At 45.3% G+C, this 27,382-nt stretch overlaps 1 pseudogene; it reads left to right on the top strand.

Annotated features, from left to right (window-relative positions):
• The first annotated feature begins 3,283 nt into the window (after positions 1-3,283).
• LOC114681269 lies at positions 3,284-4,825 on the top strand (annotated as a pseudogene).
• Positions 4,826-27,382: the final 22,557 nt, after the last annotated feature.

Genomic DNA, 27,382 nt, shown 5'->3' on the forward strand with positions numbered 1-27,382 from the left:
AGAGAAATAAAGTGGAAGGTGATGACTGGGTGACAACTTGATGTTAACCTCTGGTTCCCACATACCTGTGCAGATGAGCACAGCTGTACATACCTGTCATATCACACACACACACACACACACACACACACACACACACACACACTATAACTTAATTTTAAAAGTCTTGGATCCTTTTTGTAGTACAAATTATATACATTTCAAGCATCCAAAATTGATCAGTATATACACATGGCCACAACACAGCTTGGCTTGGAATAGTCACATCTAAAGTGTTCGGGGCAATCTTAGACTATGGCTGACTATCAACTGTAGGTGGATGCAATATTGATCATACTGATGCAAAGAACTATGAGATAAGATAATGGGATAATTTAGGTGGGAAGAGGGAAAAAGCAAACACCTGTAAACATTCCTATACATTTAAATATGTTTCCATTTATTTATTCTTTCATTTATTTATTGTGAGTGTGCACACACAGTACATGCATGTGGGGGTGAAAAGACCTTGTGGGAGTAAGTTCTTTTCTTCTATCATGTGGGGATTGAACTCAGGCCATCAGCCTTGGCTGCAAGTGTCCCTACCCGATGAGCCATCTTGTTAGCCCTATATATTTATTGACTATGTTTGTCAACATCAACATTGATATTTTAGACCAGCAGATATTATAGTTTATTTATTCATTTATTATCTTTTTTTGAGACAGGTCTCACTCTGTAACCTGTTGCTGGCCTGGAACTCACAGAGATCTGCCTGCCTTTGCCTCTGAGTGCTGGGATTAAAGTGTGCATCTTCACACCCAGCTAGTTTCATTCATTTTTAGTTTTCAGTTTTCCAAGTGAAAATTTCAATGGTAACATTGTGAGTCTCACTGTGGCATTTCCCTGCATTTATGTCATTATTCTTGATCCTTATTCATCTGTTTCCCACCTCCTCCCACCTGCCTCTTCCTCCTCTTGTGGCTGACCACAGGCTTTCTGAGAAGAAACAAAATCTGTGATTTCTCCACAGTGAGGTTTCAGTGTGCCAGCGAGCTCAAGAGTGAGAACTTATTTTAGGGAAAAAGATTGAATTTTGTTCAAGTAAAAATGGTGATTCAAGAAAACAGTGCCAGCCAGGTGGCGGTGGCACTCACAGTTCTCTGTGAGTCCCAGGCTTTAGAAATCAGCTAATTGCCTTGTAAAGATGCTGTATGAGGGCTGGAGAGAAGGCTCAGAGGTTAAGAGGACCTGCTGCTCTTGCATAGAACCCACGTTTGGTTCCCAATGACCACATCAGACAGCTCAGCTCCAGGGGATCCACTGCTCTCTTCTGGCCTCTGTGGGCACTGCATGCATGTGGCACACACGCTCGTGCACGCACACTCACCCCCCCCCACAGATGCATACATACACACAAATAAAAATAAAATAAACCTTTAAAACAGTTATTCTAAGTAATTCTACCAAAGGCCGATGGAAAAGTCATTTAAAGCTTTTCTACGTGTGCAAGTTAATCTTAAATGAAGAGTGGGTGTATCATCTGCTGATTAAGCTAGATTAGTGGGTGGAAGTGTTCCAGGAGAGATAATATAAAAATAGAATCATTAGTCACAAATTTAAATTATTCAAGTCCTGCCACGTGGAGTAGAATTTAAATGGGGGGAGGCATAGAAACAGCTCCTGCTAGTCGTCAAGACGTGGGTGAGCACAGAGAGTCAGGCAGGGAGCCACATGATGCAAAGTAGGTAAACTGAGGCACAGTGTTCTTGAAAGGAAGCCTGCTGTGCTGCTTGGTTTTTGCAAAGAACACAAACCTGGATGTAGCTGGGAGATGGACTTCTAATTGAAAAAACTCCTCCATGAGACTGGCTTGTAGTAAGTCTGACGGACATTGTCTTGATGGATGACTGATGAAGGAGGTCCCAGCCCACTGTGGGCAGTGCCACCCCGGGCAGGTAATCCTGGGTACTATAAGGAAGCAGGCTGAGCAAGTCACAAGGAGCAAGCCAATAAGCGAGCAGTATTCCATGGCCTCCGCATCAGCTTCTGCCTCCAAGTTCCTGCCTTGACTTCCCTCAGTGATGCATGGACTATGATGCAGAAGCGTAAGCTGAAATAAGCCCTTTCCTCCCCAGGTTGGTTTTTGGTCATTTTTTTTTTTTTAAATCACAGAGGTAGAAACCTAACTAAGACACCAACTTTAATTAATGTGAATCCCTGAACCTTGTCTTCTGGAGCCTTTGCAAGGCTCAGCAAAGGACTTACGGTGTGAGCAGTTGGTACATACTGATAGTGAAATATTTAACAGTGCTAGTTAGAGACAGTCTGCTTCACGCCATGCTCTGCTCAGCACCAGACACACTGTGGGGACCGACAAGACAAAAATCTATGCCTTGCAAGCTGACTTCCAGGTCCGGAATTCTTGTCTGATGGAAGTGTGTTTGTTGGCCTGAGGTTTGGTCACTGGACACCACAGTCATCATCAACTGCCAGTTTCAGTTGAGAAAGTAGCATTAAGAACCAAAGCCCTAACCACCAAGAGGAGCTGGAAAGTGAAGGTCAACCCCTGTGGCCAGCAGGTGATCAAATCCTGGAACACAGGGCACCTGCGAGCCTCACCGGTGAGCAGCCCTCTCAAATATTGTCCCAAATTATCTCTAGGATAAGACCACACCATCAAGGACTCTGTGGAGAAAGAGGCCTAGAAGTCTGTGCCTGGGACCCTCCTTCATCTCACTTTGACTCTCTAATTTATCTCCTTTTGCTACTAAAAACCAAACCAAAACGAAACCCCCTGTGATTGTGTGTGTGGTTGTGTGTGAGTGTGTGTGTGTGTGTGTGTGTGTGTGTGTGTGTGTGTGTGTGTGCTTGTGTGGTGCATAGTGTATGGTGTACACGCACGTGTGAGCCTGTGCACACAGGGAGAAGCTAGAGGAAGAGGTCAAGTACTGCTCTATTACTTTGCCTTATTCTCTTGAAACAGGGTCTCTTATGGACCTGGAAGCTAGTCTGGAAGCTAACCAACCCCAGTGATGCTCCTGTCTCCACACCCCTCTCACAGTGCTGGCTGGAGTTACAGTCAAGTGCATGGCCATACCTTGTTTTTATGTGGGTGTTGGGTTCTGAACTCAGGACCTTACGCTCGTACAGAAAGCACTTGGATCACTGAGCCATCTCTCCAGGGTCTGTAATAGGAAATATAGCACATTTAAAAAGTCTTCTGGGCAGTGTGCTCCCCGCCGGCCCGCAGCCTGACACGCCGCACGCAGTCCCTCAGTCTCCCGCGGTCACCTACCTCCCCAGGCATGGCACAGGACCTTGCCACACTATGGCAGCAGCGAGGCACAGCACGCTCGACTTCACGCTTGGCGCCAAAGCTGACGATGAGGCCATTCTGAAAGGCCTTCAGTCCATTTTTCAGGAGCATGGGATGGCAGAGTCAGTGCACGCCTGGCAGGACCATGGCTATTTAGCAACCTACACGAACAAAAATGGCAGCTTTGCCAATTTGAGGATTTATCCCCATGGATTGGTGTTGCTGGACCTTCAGAGTTAAGACAGTGACGCGCAAGGCGAACAAGAAACCGACAGCCTTTTGAACAAAATAGAAGAAAAAATGAAAGAACTGAGTCAGGACAGAACTGGGCAAGTGAAGCGTTTACCACCCATAGTTCGAGGAGAGGCCATTGACAGATACTGGCCTACTGCTGATGGGCGCCTGGTTGAGTATGACATAGATGAAGTGGTGTATGATGAAGATTCACCATATCAGAACATTAAAATTCTACACTCAAAGCAGTTTGGAAATATTCTCATCCTCAGTGGTGATGTTAATTTGGCAGAGAGTGACTTGGCGTATACCTGAGCCATCATGGGCAGCGGTAAAGAAGATTATTCTGGCAAAGATGTACTGATTCTGGGAGGTGGAGATGGTGGCATATTATGTGAAATTGTCAAACTGAAACCAAAGATGGTCACCATGGTAGAGATTGACCAAATGGTAATTGACGGATGTAAGAAATACATGCGAAGAACATGTGGAGATGTCTTAGACAATCTTAAAGGAGACTGCTATCAGGTTCTCATAGAAGACTGTATTCCAGTACTGAAGAGGTACGCCAAAGAAGGGAGAGAGTTTGATTATGTGATTAATGATTTGACAGCAGTCCCAATCTCTACATCTCCAGAAGATTCTACATGGGAGTTTCTCAGACTGATTCTCGACCTGTCCATGAAAGTTTTGAAACAGGATGGGAAATACTTCACACAGGGGAATTGTGTCAACTTGACTGAAGCCCTGTCACTCTATGAAGAGCAGCTGGGGCGCCTGTATTGTCCTGTGGAATTCTCAAAAGAGATTGTCTGTGTCCCTTCATACTTGGAATTGTGGGTATTTTACACTGTTTGGAAGAAAGCTAAGCCTTAAAGATGAGCATCCCCTGAATGTCGTGTGCTGCAAGCCGCCTTCCTGACTTCCATATGTCCTATATACCATCAACTGAGTCAGGCAACTGGTCACGAATTCCTTCAAGTGTTTTTTAATTATTATTTTTAATTTAAAAAAGCCAATGGGAAAATGTATATTTTAATGAGCTAGGGTGTTAATTTTTGAAAGTCAGCTGAAGGACAATTAGCCCAGCAAAGACTGCGGAATGCACTGACCCCCTAGAATGTGATTTTAGTATCTTTTTTTTTCTCTGTGTGGGGTTTGGGTTTTAGTAGATTTTAATTTGGACTTGTGGAGGAGTGAATATCATTGTTTTATTCTGGAGAGAAGTTCCTGATAGTGTTCCCCCCCTATTCCCAAATTGACTTAGATATTAAAATTTGGTGCTTTAAAAAGAAAAAAAAAAGTCTTCTGGGCCATTGTGGTTAACTATCAAACCAGAAGGAGGCCATAGTGACCCTTGAGTGTAACCAGTTGGTCAGAGGAGAGGGTGGGCTTGAGGACCCCCAAACTTAAGTCTAGTGTCTAAACTTAGCAAATCAGCGGTTGTGTGGGCCCTGCCCTTGGCCGGGCAAACGCATTGCGGCTGTGCAGCCAGATCCTGGGCTGGGGGTTTGTGGATCGCGGTCGGCAGGCCATCTGCAGAGCACTATGGTCACTGACCTGGTAATATGGCTTGTTTCAAATCAAGTCTTCCCGGAAGCCTGCAGGGACCGTTTTGGGGCTCCGTTGGTGGCTGACGTCATGCTGCACTGGGCTGAGCTGGGAAAGAAGTGGGGCAGCCTGCAAACCTGAAACAGTCACCAGCTCCTTCCTGGTCCTGACTGTGGCCAAGAAACGGGGAGTATGAGCTCCGGTTGCTGAACATGTGTGTGTTCCCTTCCCTCTTTCTCCAGACAGCAGATCGACAGGGCAGCTCCTCACAAAAAGGTGAATTTCTGTCTTCTGTAAAAACAATTTGTTGGGCTAGAAAGATGGCTCAGAGGTTAAGAGCACTGACTGCTCTTACAGAGGTCCTGAGTTCAATTCCCAGCAACCACATGGTGGCTCACAACCATCTGTAATGAGATCTGGTGCCCTCTTCTGGTGTGCAGACAGACATGCAGACAGAACACTCTGTGTGTGTGTGTGTGTGTGTGTGTGTGTGTGTGTGTGTGTGTGTATCTTTAAAACAAAACCAAACAAACAAACAAAAACAACAATTTGTGTGAATGGGAGGTTCCTGAGCACATGTGTACATATGTCTGTGTGGAGGCTGGAAGACAGCCTCAGGTGTCTGTCCATCTTGTTTTAGAGACTGGATCTCTCACTGGCCTGGAACTTGCCAAGAAAGTTATGCTGGCTGGTCAGCAAGCCCCAAGAGCCTACCTGTCTCTGCCTCCACAGTATCAAGATTGCAAGTGTGTACCACCACTCAGGGGTTTTTGTTTGTTTGTTAGATAGAGTCCACTATGCAACCTTGGCTGGCCTGGGACTCACAGACCTCCACTTGCCATTGCGTCTGGAGTCCTAGTCAGTGCTGGGATTAAAGATGGCCTCTTTCCCTCCCTTCCTTCTTGAGAGGCTCACACATAGACAGACCAAGCAGGCCTCGGACTCACTATGTAGCTGAGGATGACCTTGGACTCCTGATCCTCCTGCTTCCAGCTCTCAGGTGCTGGATTACAGGCACACACCACCACACTCAGTTCAGGCAGTGAGGGGATCAAACCCAGGGCTTCCTTCATGCCAGGCAAGCACTCTACCAACTGAACTGCTCCCACAGTGGCTATCTAGTGGTCTTTCTGACCCGATTAAAACCAAAGACTTGGGTTGAGAGACCAAGTGTACAACCTTGAGATTTTCCCACAGGGAGGGAAAGGAGTTTCTGGTTTTTAAGTTTTACTTCCCAATGAACTAAAAGCCAACCTGGGGATAAAAACAGGAAAAGCTGTACAAATAAATTCAACAAAACAAAAACACGAACCTCTGTGGGGGATAAAACACAGCAGGTTATGCTGGGCCAAGGTCGGGGGACCCCTGTGAAAGGGATTTTTCCCCTTAGGTTTTTCTAGACAGGGTTTCTCTGTGTAACAGCCATGGCTGTCCCAGAACTCACTCTGTAGCCCAGGCTGGCCTCGAACTCACAGAGATCCGCCTGCCTCTGCCTCCTGAGTGCTGGGATCAAAGGCGTGCGCCACCACCGCCCAGCTCATGTGAAAGGAATCTTAACAAGAAGTTTGTGCACAGGGCCAACTAGCTCCTATCTCTGTACCGAACACCTAGCATAGAGACCTCAGCTTCCCACAGAGAGGTTCCCATATCTCCATCCCTCCTTCCAGCTTTTAAGGCTCATCCAACTGTGTAGTCCTGGGATGAGCCCTGCATGCATACATCTGTGAGCTTGTGCAGACTCCACTTTCCACACGTAGAACACTCTGACTCTTCCCATATTAGGAAAACAGACACACAGGTGGGTTGGCTTAGTCATTGGGCACATGGCTGGTCCCCTCTTTTTTGCTAAGTAACTGCAGTGTCTGGCTTCCTGGAAGAATGGCTCTCTTATTACAATATACAGGAAAGGAAGAAGAAATAAGTTGTTGCAGACATGTGCTGTTTGAGCAGCTAGAGACATGGGAGAATAAAAATCTCTCTTTGGACTGTGCTTAAAGCAAAGCAGCACTAAACAAGTAGCATCCCTGCCAGCCGGCTCTCTCTCCATCTCGCAGGTGCTTCTGGGAAATTCAGATAACTGGGACATAAAAGCAACTGGCAATATTGCTGGAGCTACGAAGTCACCTGTCACCACCAGGACAGTCAGAGCCAGGATTCTCAGCTCCGTGACCACACACGACACCCCAGCTCACATGGTCCTCTGCACACCGAGCTGCTGTAGAATTGTACTTACCGTCTCCTCTAAGGCTGCACAAAGATGAGCGTTGAGGGCTGGAGAGACCACCCAGTGTGTGACAGTGCTTGCTACATGAGCCTGAGGACCTGAGTTCAGATCCTAGCACACAGGTTTAAAAAAAAAAAAAAAAGCTGGGCATGACGAAGCACTATAACACAGCACTGTGAAGGGCAGAGGCAGGAGAATCACTGGGACTTGCTGGCTGCCAGTCTAGCTCCAGGTTTAGTGAGAGACCTTGTCTCAGGGGAATTAAGGTAGAGAGTGACAGAGCTGGACATACAACATCCTTCTCAAGCCTCCCCACACAGGCACATGAGCATGCACACATATGTGTGTCACACACACACACACACACACACATACACACACACACGCATACATACCCCACAGACCATATATACTCATGCTCATGTAAGTAAAACTTCCTTAGACAACGATTGCAGAAGATAAGACACTTCCAACTTGAAGGGTCTTCTGGGATTCTCCTCTGTCAACTTTAACATCTCATGTAGCAGGTTTTTCTTGGACCTTGAGTTCTTAAACAATGACACAGAGACCTCTTCATAACAAGTATGAAAGCTTGGCCCTAGCTTAGGCTTGTTCCTAAGTAGCTCTTATGACTTAACCATTTCTATTAATCTACAATCTGCCATGTGATTCATTACCTCTCCTCCATACTACATGTCTGACTTGCTCCACATCTTGCTGGCAAATCCCCCTTGCCTCAGATTCTTCCCAGAATTCTTCTTTCTCCCTGGAAGTCCTGCCTATTATTTCCTGCCTAGCTACTGGATGTTCAGCTCCTTATTAAACCAATTAGAAGATGCCTTGGCAGAGACACATCTTCACAGTGTACAAAAGATTATCCCACAGCAGTTCCCTCTTTTTGTCTAAATAAAAAGGAAAGGTTTTAACACTAATACAGTAAAACTATATACAATAAGAACAATTATCAGTTAAGAATTATATTCATAATGTCCAGTCCACTTGTATTTAACAAACACAGAGAAAGTACTGTATTATCTATCCTATCTTAGTGAGTCTAAAGTTTTATGCCTAAACCACTTTCTATCATAACTTGTATTACCAACCTACAAATACCTTTTTAGATCTTAAAACATTTCCTTAGATGAACAACTTAACCTTTTATATCTCTTAACCTTATAAACTCTACATCTCTTGTAAGTTTCTTTTCTGAATTTGGTAACAAAGGAAATAATATAACCATCTAGTCTTCAAACCCCATAAAAGACTCAAGAAGCATAAAATACTACCTGAGCCACACAGCCACACAACCACACAGCAAGCCACAGTGAAAGAAGTAAAGAAAGGTCTATAAAAATAGAGGAAGATAAAAGCCCAGAGGCAAAATGTAGACGGGCTAATTTAAGTTAAGAAAAGCTGGCTAGAAATAAGCCAAGCTAAAGCCTGGCATTCATAAATAATGATAAGTCTCCGTGTATGTATTTATTTGGGAGCTGGGTGGCAGACCCCCAGAGAGTAAGAGCCAAAACAGTAAAAACAACCAACTGCAGGCCTCTTTTGCTTAGATTCCCCCTTGACCATGACTAACAACAGCAGAAAATCAACCCCGTAAAGAATGATAAACATCTATAACCCACTGAATGACCAAAACCACCCACCTCACCTCTCAGGAATGTGGGTGTCATGTTCTCAAAATTACTTCCTGTTTTCTGGGGGCAAGGGCATCTTTAGGGGACCCTGAGAAAATTGGGATAATGGTCAAGTCCTGGGAGAGCTAGCTGCATCATTTGTTTCTAGTCTGTGTGTGATGAGAAAGTGCAGGGCTTATCTTAATTCCTGGCTGACATAGACTGTGAGGTTGGACCATCTCAGCTAGTTGCATTGAAGTTGTTATGGATGCAGATTTTTTTGGTTTTGTTTTTTGAGACAGGGTTTCTCTATGTAATAACCCTGGCTGTCCTAGAATTCACACTGTAGAGTGTGGGCTGGCCTCGAATTCACAGAGATCCACCTGCCTTTGCCTCCTGAGTGCTGAGATCAAAGGTATGTGCCACGACCACCTGGCCTGGATGCAGAATGTTGAGCAAACTGCAACAGAGGCATTCTGAGAGGCTGGATCACCTGGACTACTTGTCTTCTTCATTGGTGTCTGGTCCATTTATTCTGAAAACACACAAACTTTGAAAGGTAACACATATTTGCTGTGGATTATATTGATTGTTTATAATAAAGCTAATTGGCCCATAGCTGGGCAGGAAGAGATTGAGTGTGAGAGTAAGACCAAAAGAATTCTGGGAAGAAGAAAAATGGGGTCAGAGAGCTGCTGGCAAACCCAGAAAATCAAGATGAGAATGCTGTACTGAGAAAAGGTACCGAGCCAGGTGACTAAACATAAATAAGAATTATGGGTTAATTTAAATGTAAGACTTTGTTAGTAACTGAGCTATTAACCAAGTGCTTATAAGTAATATTAAGCCTCTGAGTAGTTATTTGGGAACTGCTGGATGGGAGAGAAATAGTGTTACAATGTGGGGCCAACATTTTCATGTAAAACCTGACAAAGCTTAAAAAGGGGTTCTAGACACACAAGAATGGAGTCAAGCACAACTCCTGAGTAGCTGCCTTTTTTCAGGTGAGCTCTGTTCGCTGGTGATAAACAGAGGCACAGCTCCTTTAAGAGATGATTTCCTGGTTCAGTACTGGGGGCAAAAACGGGTGGCTCTTTTAAGAGGTCCTATTGCCAAACACTTAAATGGTATTCATGAGCAGTGGGCAGCACACTACTTTGTGGCAGCGTGGACCCAGGAACTTCCCAGAGTTGGGGTGGTAAACTTGGCTCTCAGAGATGGCAGGAAACATACCTCTGTTGCCATGAGACTAGCCTCTCAGAGAACTGAGGAGAGCAAGCACCAGCATGCGATGGTCTAAGTTACACAGCAGTTTTCTTGATCATACAGACAGAAAAGGTTACAGATGCGCAGTAAGGACAGATTCAGATAAGAAGAGCCTCTAAATGCGCCACAGAGTATTTAAAAAATATGTGTAGGTTTGGGAGAGAAAAGAAAAAGGGTAGAGAAAGTCCTTTAAAAAGAAATAGAATAATAAAAAGTATAATAAGCCATGTAAATTCAGAAAATATAGTCTAGATACTGTATGTTATTGTGTTGTCTTTAAATTTTTTGATGACTAATGAACAAATAATAACTGCTGAGAAACATTTGATTATGCAAGCTGCTAGATTAAACCAACCTATATATTTTAAAATGTCTTGAATCCAAAATTTAAGTCAAAAGATATGATACTTTGGGAAAGGAGTTCTGCTTTTATTTTCACAGGAAATGAGAGGCTGTGGATTCATTCTGGGTTAAGATGATCCAACATTTCAGAGTTCCTCTGTTGCAGTTTCCTCTGAGTTCTGCCCCTAGAACAGCTTCAAGGCGACTGGCTGAGATGATCCAGCCTCACAGACTACTCCAGCAAAGACTTAACCATTATCTGCTGTGGGATGGTCTTTCTGTGCATTGTGAATATGTGTTGCTCTCATTGGTTGATAAATTTTGGCCAATAGTCAGGTAGAATAATGTTAGGCAGTATAATCAAATGAGATGAAGAAGGGTGGAGTTGGGGCAGCTGCCAGCAGCTGCCGAAAGAGCAAGATGCCAGAGCACTAGTAAGCCACAGGCCCTGTGGTGATACAAAGATTAATAGAAATGGGTTAATTTAAATGTAAGAGCTAGTTAGTAATAAGCCTGAGCCATCAGCCAAATACTTTTAATGAATATAAGCCTCTGAGTGATTATTTGAAAATGGCTGTGGGACCAGGTGGAATAGAGAAAAGCCTCCATTTTTTCAGTTATCCTAAATTTTCTCAGTGTCCCTCAAAGGTTACTAGTGCACCTAATCAGGAGGAAGCAGTTTAGAGAACTATGCCCACATTCCCAAAAAATGAGTTATGGATGTTTATTATCATTCAAGGGGAGTTGCTTACAAGTTGTGATTGGTAATAGTCAAGAAAAAAACTAAACAAAGGAAATTAGATTCAGGGATCTCATTTGCTGTGGATGATTGACTGATAAATAAAACACTGATTGACCAGTAGCCAGGCAGGAAGTATAGGCAGGACTAGCAGAGAGGAGAATTGAGAGAACAGGAAGGCGGAGAGGAGGAGACGCCAGCCTGCCATCAGGGAGCAGCATGTAAAGGCAGCAGGTAAAGCCACGGAACACGTGGTGACATATAGATTAACAGAAATGGGCTGAGTATAAGAGTAAGAGCTAGACTATGGTAGGCCTGAGCTAATGGCTGGGCAGTTTAAATAATATAAGTGTCTATATGTTTATTTTATAAGTGGGCTACGTGACTACCAGGGCTTGGCAGGACCCAGAGAGAAAAACTCTAGCTACATAGACAAGCAAAAAAAGGGGAGATAAATTCAATAATAGAGTAGATTTTTGAATCTACTTTAATCCAGAAAAACAGCTGCTAATCTCAAAATATTTTACATTGGTATGAATTTTGGTTTATTGATACAAATTTAAAGTTAATTTTATTATACTGTATGTATATTTCTACTCTTGTTTAGGGTGTTATATTTATGCAACTCATTTAAAAATGTAATATATAATTAAGAAATACAGATTAATAGTCATCTATAATAGCAAACTTATAGTCATGTTAGTTAGGTTTTCAAGGTCATACAGAGATATATTTTAGATAGATAGGCAATCTTCAAACACTTCAAAGACCTACAGAATATTACATTTAAAATGTTTTAAGAACTTAGACTTTTCTCAATAGTGAGACACATCTGCTTCTGGCAATACCAATTACTTCAAAGGGATGAGGGGCATCAAAGAGACTCTACATGGCAAAAGCTACACACGTGAGCAAAGAAACTTCCTTTGCCTCAGTTGTTGACACTACACTGTCCAAATTAGACTAGCTGGATACAAGAAAGACAACTACCAAACTTTGTCAAGACAAGGTAGGACAGTCCTTCAAAATTCACTGCTTCACAGGAAAGTCTGTCAGACGTGCTTGTCCTGTAGGCCAGAGTTGGATGCGCCAACATTACAGAGGAACTTTGGGTGACTGTCTAGACAGTCTGATGTCCCTATCATTAGGTAACATTTCATGCTTCTGGAATCTTTGATGGAGTTGAAGGCTAGATAATTATAATTATAGTTTCCCTTAGTTATGATAAAAGATAAAGTAGATACAAAACTTTGGACTCACAAAGATAAGATAGATGATAGAGTATTTTCTTTAATTTTGCCAAATACAATTAGACATGGTAACTGTAATTCTTACTTGATAACTGTTCTTGTTGTATATAATTTTACTATGTTAAGGTTAAAACTTTCCTTTTTAATTAGACAAAAAGGGGAAATGTTGTGGATTGTGCTCATTGTTAATAATAAAGCTGATTGGTCAATAGCTGGGCAGGAAGAGATTGAGCAAGAGAGCTAGACTAGGAAAATTCTGGGAACGAAAAGGGTGGAATAAGAGAGGTGCTGAAAAACTCAGAAAAGCAAGATGAGAATATCATACTGAGAAAAGGTGCCATGCCAGGTGACTAAACATAGATAAGAATTACAGATTAATTTAAATGTAAAAGTTAGCTAGTAACAAGCCTGAGCTATCGACCAAGCATTTATAAGTAATATTAAGTCTCTGAGTGGTTATTTGGAAATTGGTAGGCAAGAGAGAAATGTCTGACTACACACATCTGCATCAACACAGGCATGGAATGCACAGTGTGCACAAATCAGCTAAAGATCATTCTCTGCTCTGTGTTTGAGCAGGTAAAAGGCATCTGTCAACTTTATAAGCCCATCTGGACTGCATAACCAAACTGTAATATAAATCTCCATCCATGCCACATGAAAGGATGGCATGTAATAATAAGTCATGAGAACTCTGTAGCCTAGAGCTGTTCCCATAGTAGAGGGATCAGGGTATACATCACCTGTCTTGTAGTTTTTCTTGGTTTCTTCCTTCATGTCTGTGGCCAAGATTTTCAGAAGTCTCCCCTAGTCAAATCTGATCTTTATAAATTTTGAAGAAATCCACAGCTTTTTGTTTACTGTGGAAACAAAGGCATAATCTCTCACCCAATGCAACACATTTCACAACTTCCATTCTGAAATTAAGACATCCTTAAAATATATAAGCTGGTTTAATTCAGCAGTTTCCACAATCCAATGTCTCTTAGCAGCTGATGTTTTTTGCTTGTTAGACATTGCACAAATTCTAAATGGTCTTATAATAATAAAAACCTGAAGCCAGATATTGGGATAAATGCTGATTAGATTTATCAGATCAGAGAGACAAAGGAACAAGCCACTAGAGAAACTTCTCACCACTATTGAATGCTCAGGGGGAATGGAGACAAGATCCTATCTCCAGGAATCCTCTGACTGAAAGCCTCTGAGTCCTCAGCTGAAAGGACTCTAGTTCCTGTCTACTCATGCCTTATATACCTTCCTCTGCCTAGACTACCCTCCTAGTGCTAGGATTAAAGGTGTGTGACTCCCGAGTACTGGGATTAAAGGTGTGCCACTACTGCCTGGCTCTGTTTCTCTCCTAGTCTGAATGAATCTCATGTAGTCCAGGGTGGCTACATGAACTCACAGAGATACAGATGGATCTCTGTCTCCCAAGTAGTAGGATTAAAGGTGTGTGCCACCACTGCCTGGCCTCTATGTTTAATCTAGTGGCTTGCTCTGTCCTCTGATCCTCAGGCAAGCTTTATTTGATACACAATATATCACCACAATTAGCATTTAAAAAATTTAAAGTTAATAAAGCACTATATAGGGTCCAGATGCCCTGTGTATTTCCCATCCTTATAAGGCGTCTTCTTATTATATTACTTTACTCTTTCTTTAAAGATTTTATTTTATTATTTTTAAACTATTTTTTCCATGACTCTCTATACCCATTTTCTCTTCTTTTTAGCATCTAAGTACACTTTCAATGTATCTGCAGCCTTTTCTGACTGTGTGAGCTAATCCTTAAAGGACCAGGCTACCTGCTGCATGGCTCCACTTAGCACATGGCACTGGCAGCTGGCTCTGCTCCCCTTGGGTCTGTCCAGCAAGCTACCCCATTGGTTCTGGGCTGCAGCTGCTGGCCTTTCCCTGAGAGCTGAGCCTCATGCCCACAGGCATTAGCCAGGAGTCACTTTTACCCATCCAGCTCTAGGAAGTTGGTGGGCCTGTGCTAGTCTAGTCTCAAGTCTCTTGCCAGGTAGCATGCCAGCTGTTCTATGCTTGAATATACATGCCCAATGTTGGATACCAATTGTAGCTGGACTTTCTTTGGACCATCAGTTCCAAAATAATGATGTGAAAACTTCTTATTAATTATGAATGCTTGACCTTAGCTTAGGCTTGCTCCTAACTAGCTCTTATAACTTAAACTAACTCATTCATATTAATCCACATTCTGCCATGTGGCTTGTTACTTCTCCTCCATTCTGTTACGTCTGACTCCCTCCAAGTCTTGCTGGTGAATTCCTTGTGCCTCGGATTCCTCCCAGAGTTTCTCTCTCTTCCCCGAAGTCCTGCTTTTCCTCTCTTATCTAGCTATTAGCTATTCAGCTCTTTATTAAATCAATCAGAAGGTGTCTTGGCAGAGATACATCTTCGCAGTGAACAAAAAGGTAATCCCACAATGATCACAGACAACTAGGTTCTGTGGAATGAAGAGACTGGATCAGAGCAGCCCAGAATAGGACAGTCTAAGCCTTGTAACTTGAACTTGAGTCTGAGCCTTGTAGCTGATGACATCTTCAGTGTGAAGTGGGCTGTGCTAGCTGCTGTGCTCACGACTGAGGCCCAATGCCTGACAGTGCAGCCTACGGGAGGCAGGGTTTATTCTAGTTCAGCTTTATTCTAGTCCGTCATGGAAGGGAAGGCGTGGCGGCAGGAGGGTGAGACAGATGGCCATATTTCATCCAGTCAGGAAGCACAGGCAGGTGTGATGGCTGATCTTGGTCGTCAACTTGACCACATATGGAATCAACTAAAACCCAAGCAGCTGGGCACACCTGTGGGGCATTTTCTTGACTGGATTATTTGAGGTCAGAAGACCCACCCTGAGTCTGGGCCATACTTTCTGGTAGTCTATATAAAAGGACATGGAAGAAGGAAGATTTTGCTTTTTGCCTGCTTGCCCTCACTCTCTCTGGCAAGTCCATCTATCCTGCTACTGAGGCTTTTCCTCACTGGCGGAAGAACATACTTCTTCAGGATCCAACACAGACCAAAGATCAGCTGAGATATCCAGCCTCAAGGACTGAACAACCACTGATGCTTGGCCTTTCCATTAGACGGCAGCCATTGTTGGACTGCCTGACCACAGCCTGTCAGCCACTGTAAATCCACCTTTAAATATGTACTCACTCTGTCAGTTCTGCTCCTCTAGAGAACCCTGACCAGTGCAGGCAGGGAGACTGAAGCTCCTCTGGCTTTCTCCTTTGTATCCAATCTGAGAGTCCTCATGGACATGCCCAGAGGTTTGTTTCCATGGAGATCCTAAAAACCACGAAGTTGACAATCAAAAATAAGCATCACATTAGCCAAAGTTCCATGTCCCTAATTTTGGTTCCCATCTAGATCTTCAAGCTATGTCTCTAACTATTGCTAATTCATTGAGGCACAGTTACATTCAGTCACCTGGTTAGACACCGAGGTCTGGGTGGGGCAGACTGTTGAGGCATTTTAGTTACTGTAGATATAGCTCAAGGCTAGCAGCCAGTGGTGCAGAAACAACACATAGTCTTAGAAAGAGATGTTTAAAAAGTCTTATTTGTGTATATAGGTATGGGTATACGTACCTTAGTGCAGTGCCCTCAGAGGCCAGAAGAGGGTGTTGGTTTCCCTGGAGCTGAAGTCACAGGAAGTTGTGAGACATCTGATGTGGGTGCTGGGAGCCAACCTTGAGATCTTTGCAAGAGCAGCCACTTTCTTAACTGCTGAGTCATCTCTCTAGCCTTACAATGTAGTGTTGACTCCCTAGAAGAACAGAGTATCCAGGAAGAGAGAGCGCTTGTGCATGCATGCTTTTGTGTGTGTGTGTGTGTGTGTGTGTGTGTGTGTGTGTGTGTGTGTGTATGTACAGGAAGATATGGATCATCAGAAAGGGATGTAAAACAAAACTTAAAGGGGTACTCAGGTATAAAGCATGAGCTATGAAGCCAGCACATGTCTTGTGTGGGGGAGAAGAGCATTTCTCTCCTAGAACCCCACTAATTACCTTAAGGTTCAGAGTCTGGACAGGGCTGCAAGTGCCATCAATATTGCCTGACTATAGGAGATGGAGACAGATGGTTCCTTCCTCCATGTACTGCACCAGACCCCATCCATGGGAAGGAAAGGAGGGGAGAGAAGGGGAGAGAGGGAGGGAGAAAGACACAGGCAGCTGAGTAGATGCAAGAGCAGACTACCTTCCAAAACATACACGTTTGGAACTTGAGAAATAATGGCTAGCAGGATCTAAGGGCTAGAGCCCACGGCCTTGGAGTGATGTCACTCAGTCCTGAAGTAGAAACAGGGAGAGGGAGGCAGGGCTCTGTGCTAGCCTGAGGTGCATCTGCAGGGAAACTGAAGCCACAGGGTTCCTCTCCCACTTCCGGCCTGCAACATATTTTTGAATATGTGTGGTGTAGTTAAATGTCCCGTTCTTCCCACTTCCGGCCTGCAGCATATTTTTGGATGTTCGTGGTGTAGTTAAATGTCCCGTTCTTACAAAGATTGGAGCCTTGAAGCTTTGTCTTTCTTCTCAGCTGGACCTTAGCCTGGGGTGACCATCACTCAGGGATCTCATGCCTTAGGAGCCTGAGTTAGGGCTTTCATGTTCAAAGGACACATCCATTGAAGACTTGGGATGTAGACTTGCTCTGATCTTCATAGCCTTCAGTTCTCACAGCCAAAGCAGGCTCCCTTAAAAGGGTGACTGGATTCTCTTCCTCTCTCCCCACCCCCATGCTGTCAACCATTCAAGGGCAGAGGGAGCTTACCCAGCTGGGCAATGTAGGAGCCATGGCCACACCAGCAGCTTAGGACTCTTGGACTCTTGGGATTGTCTTTCCAATAGGCAATCCCTCCCAAGACACCATTTCCTTATGAAAAGCACCAGTCAAACATTCCATCTAGACCTTGGGGGTTGGGCCTGTGGTTAAGAAATTGGTTTTGAAATCTGTTTTATTCCAACATAATCTTAAATTCCAAATTTGCACAGATTTAGAAAGTGTAAATCCTTTCTTTTCAGTGAGAATAATCAGGGGTCCACCATTGCACCAGCTGAAGACAGGTGACCGGGAGGAAGGATAGGAGGATCTGTGGGTTTGAGGTCAGCCTGATGTACACAGTGAGTTCCAGGCCAGCCAAGTCTACACAGTGAGATTTTATCTCAAATAAACAAAAACAAAAACCTGAACCCCCCCTCATAAAAATAAAACCAAACCAAACCAAACAAAACCCCCCAAAAAACAACCAACCAAACAGAAAAACAAAACAGAAGAAAACCAATGTAGCAATCTATGAATATATAATTTGTGTGTTGTGTGTGTGTGTGTGTGTGTGTGTGTGTGTGTGTGCGCGTGCATGCCTGCACACAACTCTCAGGAATAGTCCACTGAACTCTGCTTTTGGCCATGCAATAAGGGAAATAGGTTTTTCATAGTAAAGTTCCTTTAACATATTTAAGATTGTCCCACAGTTTTCTCTCATGTCTGGATCATTTAACTTTCATCACGGGAAGAGATTCTTCAGGAAGCTGCAGGTCTTTCATGTGGGGTCCGGGGAAGCAAAATGGGCAACCTGAGGCTCAGAGCCTGGAGTCGATCCCCGTCAATCACTGCCAACCCACAAACTCACAAAGAACGATAGACACTGTCAAAAAACACCAGGATTCAGGCATTGTTTGTTCCACGATGTGATCACTTTTGTTGTCAAATTGGCACAGTCTACAATCACCTGGGAAGAGTTTCAGGGATTGTCCAGAGCAGGGTGGCCTGTGGGAAGTCTGGGGTGTTGTTGTGATCCTTAATTGATGAGGCAAGACCCAGCATGAAAGTGGGTGGCACTGTTCTGGATTTGGGTCCCGAATTATATAAATGTAGAGTGAGTCCAGCTGTGACAAGCATGCATACACACATGCATGCATTCATTCTCTCTGCTCTTGACTGTCTGGTCAGTTGCTCAGCTCCTGCATCCTTGACTTCCCCACAATGATGGGTTATAACTTGAGATTGTAGGCAAGATAAACCTTCCTCCTTAAGCCTGATTTCCATCCAGGTATTTTATTCTGTTTTGTTTGTTTGTTTGTTTGTTCGCTTTGCTTTGTTTTAATCACAGTGGTGGAAATAAAATGATGACACACAAACACTGCCCAAAGCAGCCTCACCACACATGTGGCTTCTTCCAACAGTAGACCTAATGTTCCTGGTTCCATGAGCTTCAGATGAAACGGTTTGGATGTTCTAAGAACAGCACGGACAGACTGCCTACCATCTGTGGACTCTATCGTCATCATGGACCCCTTTCTGTGACTGTTGGGTGTGAGTCGGAGTAGGTTCCAGATTTATCTGCAGTCATGGTTGCTTGAAGCTTGCATTCACACGGCCTCTATGTCAGCTGGCCTCAGAAAACAATCACTCTCTGAGCTCTCAAATCTTTAACTCAAATTTCTGTTCAGACATCAGGTGAAGATGTGTGAATTGGAGGTGCTAAAACTAATTACTGCATCACTGGATCTGAGATCTGTGTGGTCGGGGATACACCGCCATCACCGCCATCACCATTGTCTCAGCCGAACACTAAAGAGCTGCTTTTCTCAAGAATGTTGGTGAGAGCTGTAATAGGCTTCCAAATGAAAAAGTCAAGTTCTGAGAATTAGGTCATCCAAAATGGAACTCAGAACCCACACTCTGAAAATAGACTGTTATAGAAAGGGTAGAGAGATGACGTGTTTGAGGTAAAAACTGAAACTGAGGCCGTGCATACAGTCGGTCCCTCAGATGTCCCACAGTCCCTCGAATCCTGATGGTGAGCCCAGTGTGTCACCCCAGCTGGGCCATGGCACCTGGATATTTGGTCAAACATTATGCTGGCTGTTGGGTCCAGAGTCACGCAATAATGGGGGACAGACCACCAAAGTCTATCAAATCAGAAGCAGACTTTATCCCAGAAAAAAGAAAAAAATATTACTGAGGGGCACAAAAGTTTATCAGCTAGCTGAGACCACAGCCAGAATTGGATTTTGAGGCTGTGGCCACGGAGGCAGGTTCTGGTCCCCTTTTTATTGTAAGGGGGAAAGCGTTAGGTATGGCGTACATGCTAGGAATCATGTAGAAACATCTATTAAAAGATCACTTTGGTCCGGGCAGTTGTTGGCTATAAGGGGAAAGGGGTTAAAAGTTCATCCCTGGCTGTTGACCGAGGAACTGGCCGTAAAGCAGACAGCCATGGTTAGATGTCAACCTTTAGAGCTGGTGATTGTCAACCTTTGCTCCCTTAGGTTTGTAATTTTATATTTCTATATTCCTGGACCCTTCACTGGCTAGTTCTGAGGAGGATGTTTGGGGATGGTTAATATTTAACCCCGTGGACTGTGAGCACAGTAGGTCACCGTTCGTGTGTGTGTGTGTGTGTGTGTGTGTGTGTGTGTGTGTGTGTGTGTCCCTCGTCAGTCAAGGACTCGGTCCTGAAAGAGGACGGAATTCCACCAGCAACCACCGTGTCCTTCAACTGTACCCCTCTGCTCTCTGCCTGCCAGGAAACCTAGTTGCACTGGTTTTGCCAGCCCTCCAAAATCACGTTGTCAGCTTCTTAAATTCACTCCTCCTCCTGTCCTGCTGTTCCTTCATTTCCCCCCTCTCTCCCTGCACACACACACACACATACACACATACACATGTACACACATACACATATATACACACATATACACACATATATACACACATACACATGAACACACATACACATATATACACACATACACATGTACACACATACACATATATACACACATATACACACATACACATGTACACACACATACACATATATACACACATATATACACACATACACATGAACACACATACACATATATACACACATATACACACAATACACATATATACACACATATACACACATATACATATATGCACACACATACACATATACACACACATACACATATATGCACACACATACACATATACATACACACATATATACACACACATACACATACATAACATACACACACACACATAAACACACACACACACACACACACACACACACACACACACCTTTGTTCCATTGGTCCTGTTTCTCTGGAGACTTGACTGAGAGCCATGGTAAGTGAACACATTTCTTTCCTCATCACTGTGACCAAATACCTGAAACAGCTTAAGGGACATGGAGGACAGGGGTGTGAAGCTGCTTGCTCACGGCTCTGTGGAGCTGCCCAGCAGGGACCTGATGGCTTGTGCTGCTTTTGCTACATCAGGAGCCATTAGGAGCAACTGATGGTTACAAACCCCAGGCCAGCAGGGTGGGAACAAGATGACCCATGTAGAAATGGCTGTACGCTTCAATCAGAGCAGAGGACAGTCCACTGAGGGTGTTCCAAGTGGAAATAACCTCAGAAGGAGAGCAAGAAGAGTGTGCCTGTGTGTGTGGACCTCAAGTGTCCCTCGGCAGGGGACAGAGAAGTGGGTTCTCTAAGCCAGGCCTGGCATCATAGCAGGAAAGTTGAACTTACAGAGGAGCCTCATGGGGACATTATCTCAGTTGAGGGTCTCTCTTCCCACATGACCCCAGCTTGTATCAAGTTGACAAAAATCCATCAAGACACATGGCTCGCATGCCCAGTCAGGATGCAGAGAGATAAGAGCTGGTGCTTAGCTCAGTCTCTCTGCCCTCCCTGTGATTCAGACCCCAGCCCGTGGCACGGTGCCATCCACATTTAGGGTGTCTCATTGCTCCTCGGTTAACCTAATCTAGAAACGCCCTCACAGACAAAGCTTTGTCTCTTTTCTGAGTCTAGATTCTGCTAAGTTGATAGTCATTATTAGCCATTACATTTTGCTTAAGTTTCTCCGTGACAGACATCACCCCGGCACCATTCTATGGTTGCACGGCTCTGTTTCTCTCTCCCCTTCCAGTGGATCTCAACCTCCCTAATGCTGCCACCCTTTAATACAGCTCCTCACATGGTGATCCCCAACCATCGCATGATTTCATTGCTACTCCATAACTGTCATTTTGCTACTGTTATGAACTGTAATGTAATGGCTGATATTTTTTATGGTCTTGCCCATCCCTGTGAAAGGGTCATTCAACCCCCAAGGAGTTCACAACCCACAGTTTGAGAACCACTGCTCTAGAATGTAGCAGATTTGTATCTTACCCCTTCCTGTCATGTGCAGACACTCAGGTAAGCGGTGCATGAGTGGGCTATCCAAACAAACGTCACCCCACCAGAAATATCTGAAGAGATTTTATTTCAAGCAGGCAAGACATCATCCCAGACCAACATTTAGTTTCTCTGAGAACCAGGGTGTCCAACTGAAGCACTGTGCTACTACAAAAGAAAAAAGAAATGGTCTGGAGCCTGACTCATAGGCTGGACTGCCCTGGCGATTGATTTCTGAGCCATTGATTAGTCTCTGGGCAGCTGAGCCCCAGAGCATCATCATTCTATCCCGTCACTGCCGCACAAGCGAGAAGTCGGGGCTGGCCCTGATGTTTCTGCTCTTGGCTTCACTGTTCCCCCTCTTTGATTTAGACAGGATATGGCTCCTTTCTCAGGCTTAGAGAAGTACAGGAATAATGCTAAATAAACTCCATGTAAGGAGCAGGCAGGGAAACTGAGGCTTGGCTGGTGAGGCACTCAGTGGGGAGGTGCCTGTCCCCAAGCCTGAGTTCGATCCCTGGGACTCACATGGTGGAAGGAGAGGACCATCTCCCATAAGCTGTCCTCTGCTTTCCACACATACCCTGCATCACAAATGTTCTCATGTGCATGTGTGCACTCACATGCATGTGCACACACTGACATGCACAATAATAATGTAATTTAAAAAAATTTTTAGTGAATTTCTTCCTCATCTCAGAGGCTCTGGCTTTCCTCGTCAGCTACATCTCTGGCATCTCCCACGGCAGTTTTCCCTTCCCTCACTGGACTGGAACGATCACACTTTCATGCTGCTGAGTGGCTTCACCCTTCTGCTAACACACCTACTCAGGCGTGCGCTCCACTTCTCTTCCCACATTTTCCTTAGTAATCTATAGTTCTTTATATCCCAGACATGAGGCCTCTGTCAGAACTTCCAGATCCTTTCTTCCACCCTGCAGTTTGTTTTCATTCTCTTTTTTAATGACCCAAACTCATACATTAAAAATAAAAAAGAGAGAGATTTATTTTATTACTTATATGAGTGCAGTTCCTGCAGGGGCCGGAAGAAGGCAACTGATCCTCTAGAGCTGGAGTTACACATGCTCGTGAGGCACCTCGTGGTTGCTGGGAACTGAACCCATGTTCACTGCATCTAACCACTGAGCCGTCTCTCTACCACCATAGTTCATAATTTTGAGTATTATTTTAGAATTTCTTCCTTTGTGGTCAGCCCACAGTTTTGTTTCTTGTTTAACTTAACATCATAAATATATTTTCCTACTTTGTTTGCCCTTCATACTTATGTTTAAAACTTACCTAGAATCTCTCTAGCCCCTCTTTGATCCTAATTGAAATTAAAGTTGGAACTTTTGTTTTTGTTTTTTGTTTTGTGAAACAGGGTCTCACTATAGCTCTGGCTGTCCTGGGACTCACTAGGCAGAGCAGGCTGGCTTCGAGCTCACAGAGACCTGCCTGCTTCTGCTTGCCTTCTAAGTGCTGGCATTAAAGGTGTGTGCCACCATGTCCAGCTTTAAAAGAATGTGTATTCCAGGATGGCCTGGAATTCCTGGTCCCTATTGCCTCTTCAGCATAGCCTATGGCCGGCATGACCAGAACCGGCAGAATGCCGTCATAGGACCTGGAAAGTGTCATGAACCAGACGGTGTGCCTGATGGCCCTGCCTCTGAGCCCTCCTCTGGTGACATTACTTCCTCCATCACAGAGCCAGTGATGACATTTACCATTTCCCAGCCTGGTGGCCCATTGTTCTAGCTGCTGGCATACGTTAGGCTTGCCCTGGAGCCCTCTGACCGCTGGAGCTGTCTCCACCCCCAGGGAGAGGGCTCGGATTGCTGGGTGTCTGCTAAGGCTGCCCAGCACTGGGCTGGAAAGACGACCCAGTGGGTCAGAGCATGGCTGCTCTTGCAGAGGACCTGGGTTCCGTTCTCAGCACCCACATGGAGGCTCACAATATTCTATAACTTCAGTTCCAGGGGACTTGACGCCCTCTCTGGCCTCTGTGGGCACTGTACATATATGTGCATACACTCAGGCAAAGCATTCATTCAGATAAAATTAAAAACAAACACCTAACTGTCCTTGCACCTTGCCCCACCCCCGGGACCTTACCGAGAACTTCTGGACCCTAGGTGAGGGAACATCTTTGAGGTCGTGCCTTTGTTTGTTCTGTTGGTTGTCACATTCTGCCTGTTGGCCTTCTCAATCCCGGTAGTGCTTCCTGGGAGCCCACCCCACCTCCAAATAAACCATCACATTCAGACCCTTCTCTCTGGGTCTGTTGCTGGGACAGCCCACACTGAAGCTCACTTGCTCACTTGTATCCAGAGTTGAGGAAAGAAAGCCTTACAGTAACCAGCCTTCCGACCCAAGGCATGGTGTCTCCAGTCTGCACAGGGAGACGACTAAAGGCCAGGTTTTCTTTCTGTATGTGTGTGCACATGTATGTGGAGGCCAGAGGATAGTCTCAGGGTCATCTTCAGGAACACTAGCCACCATCTTTGAATGGGCCTGGAGTGCACCACTGTGAGCTTCGAGGACCCTCCTGTCTCTGCCTCCCAGCACTGGGATTATAAGCCTGCACCATCACACCTGTGGTTTTGCCTGGGATCTGGGGACTGAACTCTATCCTTACACTTGCAAGTCAAGTGCTTTCTCTCCTGAGCCACGCCCACCCCAGCCCAAGGCCATGATTCTCTAATGGAGGTGCCTTGTTTCAGATGGATTCTTGGCTTTGAATATTCCATGCATACTGTTCTGAGAATATTGTTTCAGAGACTTCCCTGGTCATCAGATGTGTTCAACCTGAGCATCTTCTCTTGTTTGGATTCCCCATGAGGACTTGAGCACAGGGTCTGGGATGACGGACTGTTTCATCCCATCAAAGTTGTTCCTCCTGGTGGTTCGACGCGGAGGAGCCTCTTGATTATGTGAACCGGCAGCAACAGGGCAGAGCTGTGAGCCTGAAAAGGCTGTGGGAAGACTGACATCTTCCCATCACCTGACCGGTGTTCTCATTTGCTCTAATATGGTGACCTGGCTGTGGGGGCAGAGGGCTCCTGCCGGCCCCTCAGGATGAAAGTGTAAAGGAATGGGTATTTTTAGAAAAATCACTTTTCTGTAATGCATCCAGGGTTTTTTTTAAAGGTATTTTAGTTCCTATACTAAACTGTAAAGACTGAGTTGGATTTGTTTTGTGATTCAGATGAGGGAAGGAATAATCTTGGGGAGTTGGAGTCACACAGATCTTTAACATTTACTTATTTTTTTATTATTTATTGTGTTGTGTGTGTGTCTGTCTGTCTGTCCACGTGCAATCACATGTGTCCAAGGGTAGCTCGAGGAGCTGTTTCTGTTCTTTCGCTATGCGGGTGCCGGGGAAGGAACTCAGGAAGGCAGGCTTGGCAGTGAGCTGCGCTGCCCACTGTGGCACCTCGCTAACCTTGTCACACACGTTTTCATGGCAAAGGCCCCAGTGAAACTTCTTTCCTTAAAATAGGTCATTGAGACATGCGTCACTTTCTCTACAGTGTCTTTGAAGGGTCAGATCAAACCCAGCATGATGGCCAGGTGTGGTGGCTCACGCTTATCATCCTAGCACTTGGGAGGCTGAGGTGGGATAATATTTTGAAGTTAGCCTGGGCTACACCTCAGAAAATCGAAACCAACCAACCAAACAAACAAACAAACAAAACCAACCAAAAAACAAAAATAAAAAACCAAACCCCACAACAAACAAGTAAAGCCAGCAAGTGAAGTAGCAAATGACCTCTCAACTCAGAGACGCCATGATTTGACCCCCAGCCTCCCCCACACCCACGACCTTGAGCAAGGACGCTGCAGGGATTGTCAGGAACTGGCTTTGGGATCCCCGACTTCTGTCTCATTTGCTCCGAGAACACGAGCATATAACAGGGGAGGAATGTTTGTGTCTGTGTGTTTAATTTAGTTTTTTTCTGTTTGAGAAAATGCTGTTTCCATGCCAGAGGCTTCCTTCTCCACCTCAGGGGAGGGGGAGAGTAACTGCCTCACATTTACCTAGGTGGCTGGGTGGTTTCCCTGGGACACCCAAGAACAACACCAAGAACAACCCGAGCTGCCACCCTGGGAAATGGGGGAGGGAAAATGAGGTCGCACAGCTGAGAGCTGAGAGCTGGCACTTGCTGCAAGGTGGAGGGAGGGGTTGGGTGGAGGTGAAGCCCTGTGGATCAGAGATCACTGACAGGAGGAGCGAAGGATTGGAACCCCGGAGCTGTGGCGAGACCTTCAACAGAGAGAAGCTTCGGGAGGAATGGGACGTCCCAGTGACAGGCTTCGTGCCCCCCCCCCAGCCCCCAGCATCCTGAGAAGCATAGGTAATAGGTAGCTCCAAACACTTGCCAGATCAAGAGGGGGCAAATGGAACCCGGCTCACATGAAGCAGGCTTGCTCCTTCTCAGTCTCTCCCTGCTCTCATGGCCCTCCACCTAACAGGCTGGCAGTGACCCATGTCTGACAGATCCAGAGATTCCCTAGGGACGTGGACATGGGAGGGTCTCAGTTGTGTGGCTGTGTCGGGGGGTGGGGGGGAGAACACCTTGGTAGACCACCTCCCCATAACAGCCCACAGACTTTGCTTCTAGCAGCCAGGCTGATCCTGAGCCCATTAAAAATTTACAGGCTGAATGGTTAAATCCTGGTGGGAGCCTCCTGGGAGGCAGCCATATCCTCTGTGGGCAGGAGATCTTACTGGATACTGAAAAGAGCAAAATTTTTAAAATAGGAAATTATTAGAAAAGGAGCTGTGGGTGCCTTCAAGGATTCCTACGGAGCCCACTCCCCTTTATCTGTATCCCACATCCTCCCCGAGTGGTTCTCAGGGGCCCAGGGGAAGAAGTTCCTTGTTCTACCGTGTCTGGTAAATTCTTGGGTCTGGTTTTGATGATATGATTTGACCATGACCATGTGCCCCTACGGCCTCAATTCACCCCAATAAACTTACAGGGCGGATCCCTTACTATTCCCAGGAATACATCATGAGATGGTTGGGTGTGGCCCGACAGATCATGCAGGTTCTGGATTCACCCAGGGCTGGATTCCCCTCTCTCAAAACAGAGTCCAAAGCCACTTGTAAAATGGAGCCTCCTGGGGCAAGGCACGTGCTGAAAAACCACTGCTTTATACACTCTGGAGCAACGGAGAGCAGGGCACACCTGTCTCACAAGAGGGTCTCTTCTGCTCCAGTGTAGCCGGCCACATGCTACCTGCTGCCCCGATGGGGGAGGTGTGTGACCTCCACAGGCTGGGAAAGGGGCCAGGTATGATTGCAGCTCTCAGCGGCTGGGCAGTGGGGGTGGGCAGCAGTCTCCTTTAGGCCTCCCGCTGGCTCTCACCCTCTCCCTCAGTGGGCGTGCCCAAACAGGTGAGCCTCAAGATTTAAACTCTCAAAGAATGAAGGCAAGATTTGGTGCTCCGGCCTAACCCAGCTTCCAGGCCCCAGGCTACGTGGTACTTTCCCAGTGATTGCAGAAGGACTCTTTGTTCTCGGTTTGGCTGCGGGTCCTTTTGAACACAGAGGACTCTGTTGAGGACCCTAGATGGAGAACAGGAGACCTTGCCCCCATTCTCGGCGGGGCACTGCCTGTGAGGAAGGAGGA

This window comes from Peromyscus leucopus, chromosome 7, assembly GCF_004664715.2.
Source record: "Peromyscus leucopus breed LL Stock chromosome 7, UCI_PerLeu_2.1, whole genome shotgun sequence".
Lineage (NCBI taxonomy): Eukaryota > Metazoa > Chordata > Mammalia > Rodentia > Cricetidae > Peromyscus > Peromyscus leucopus.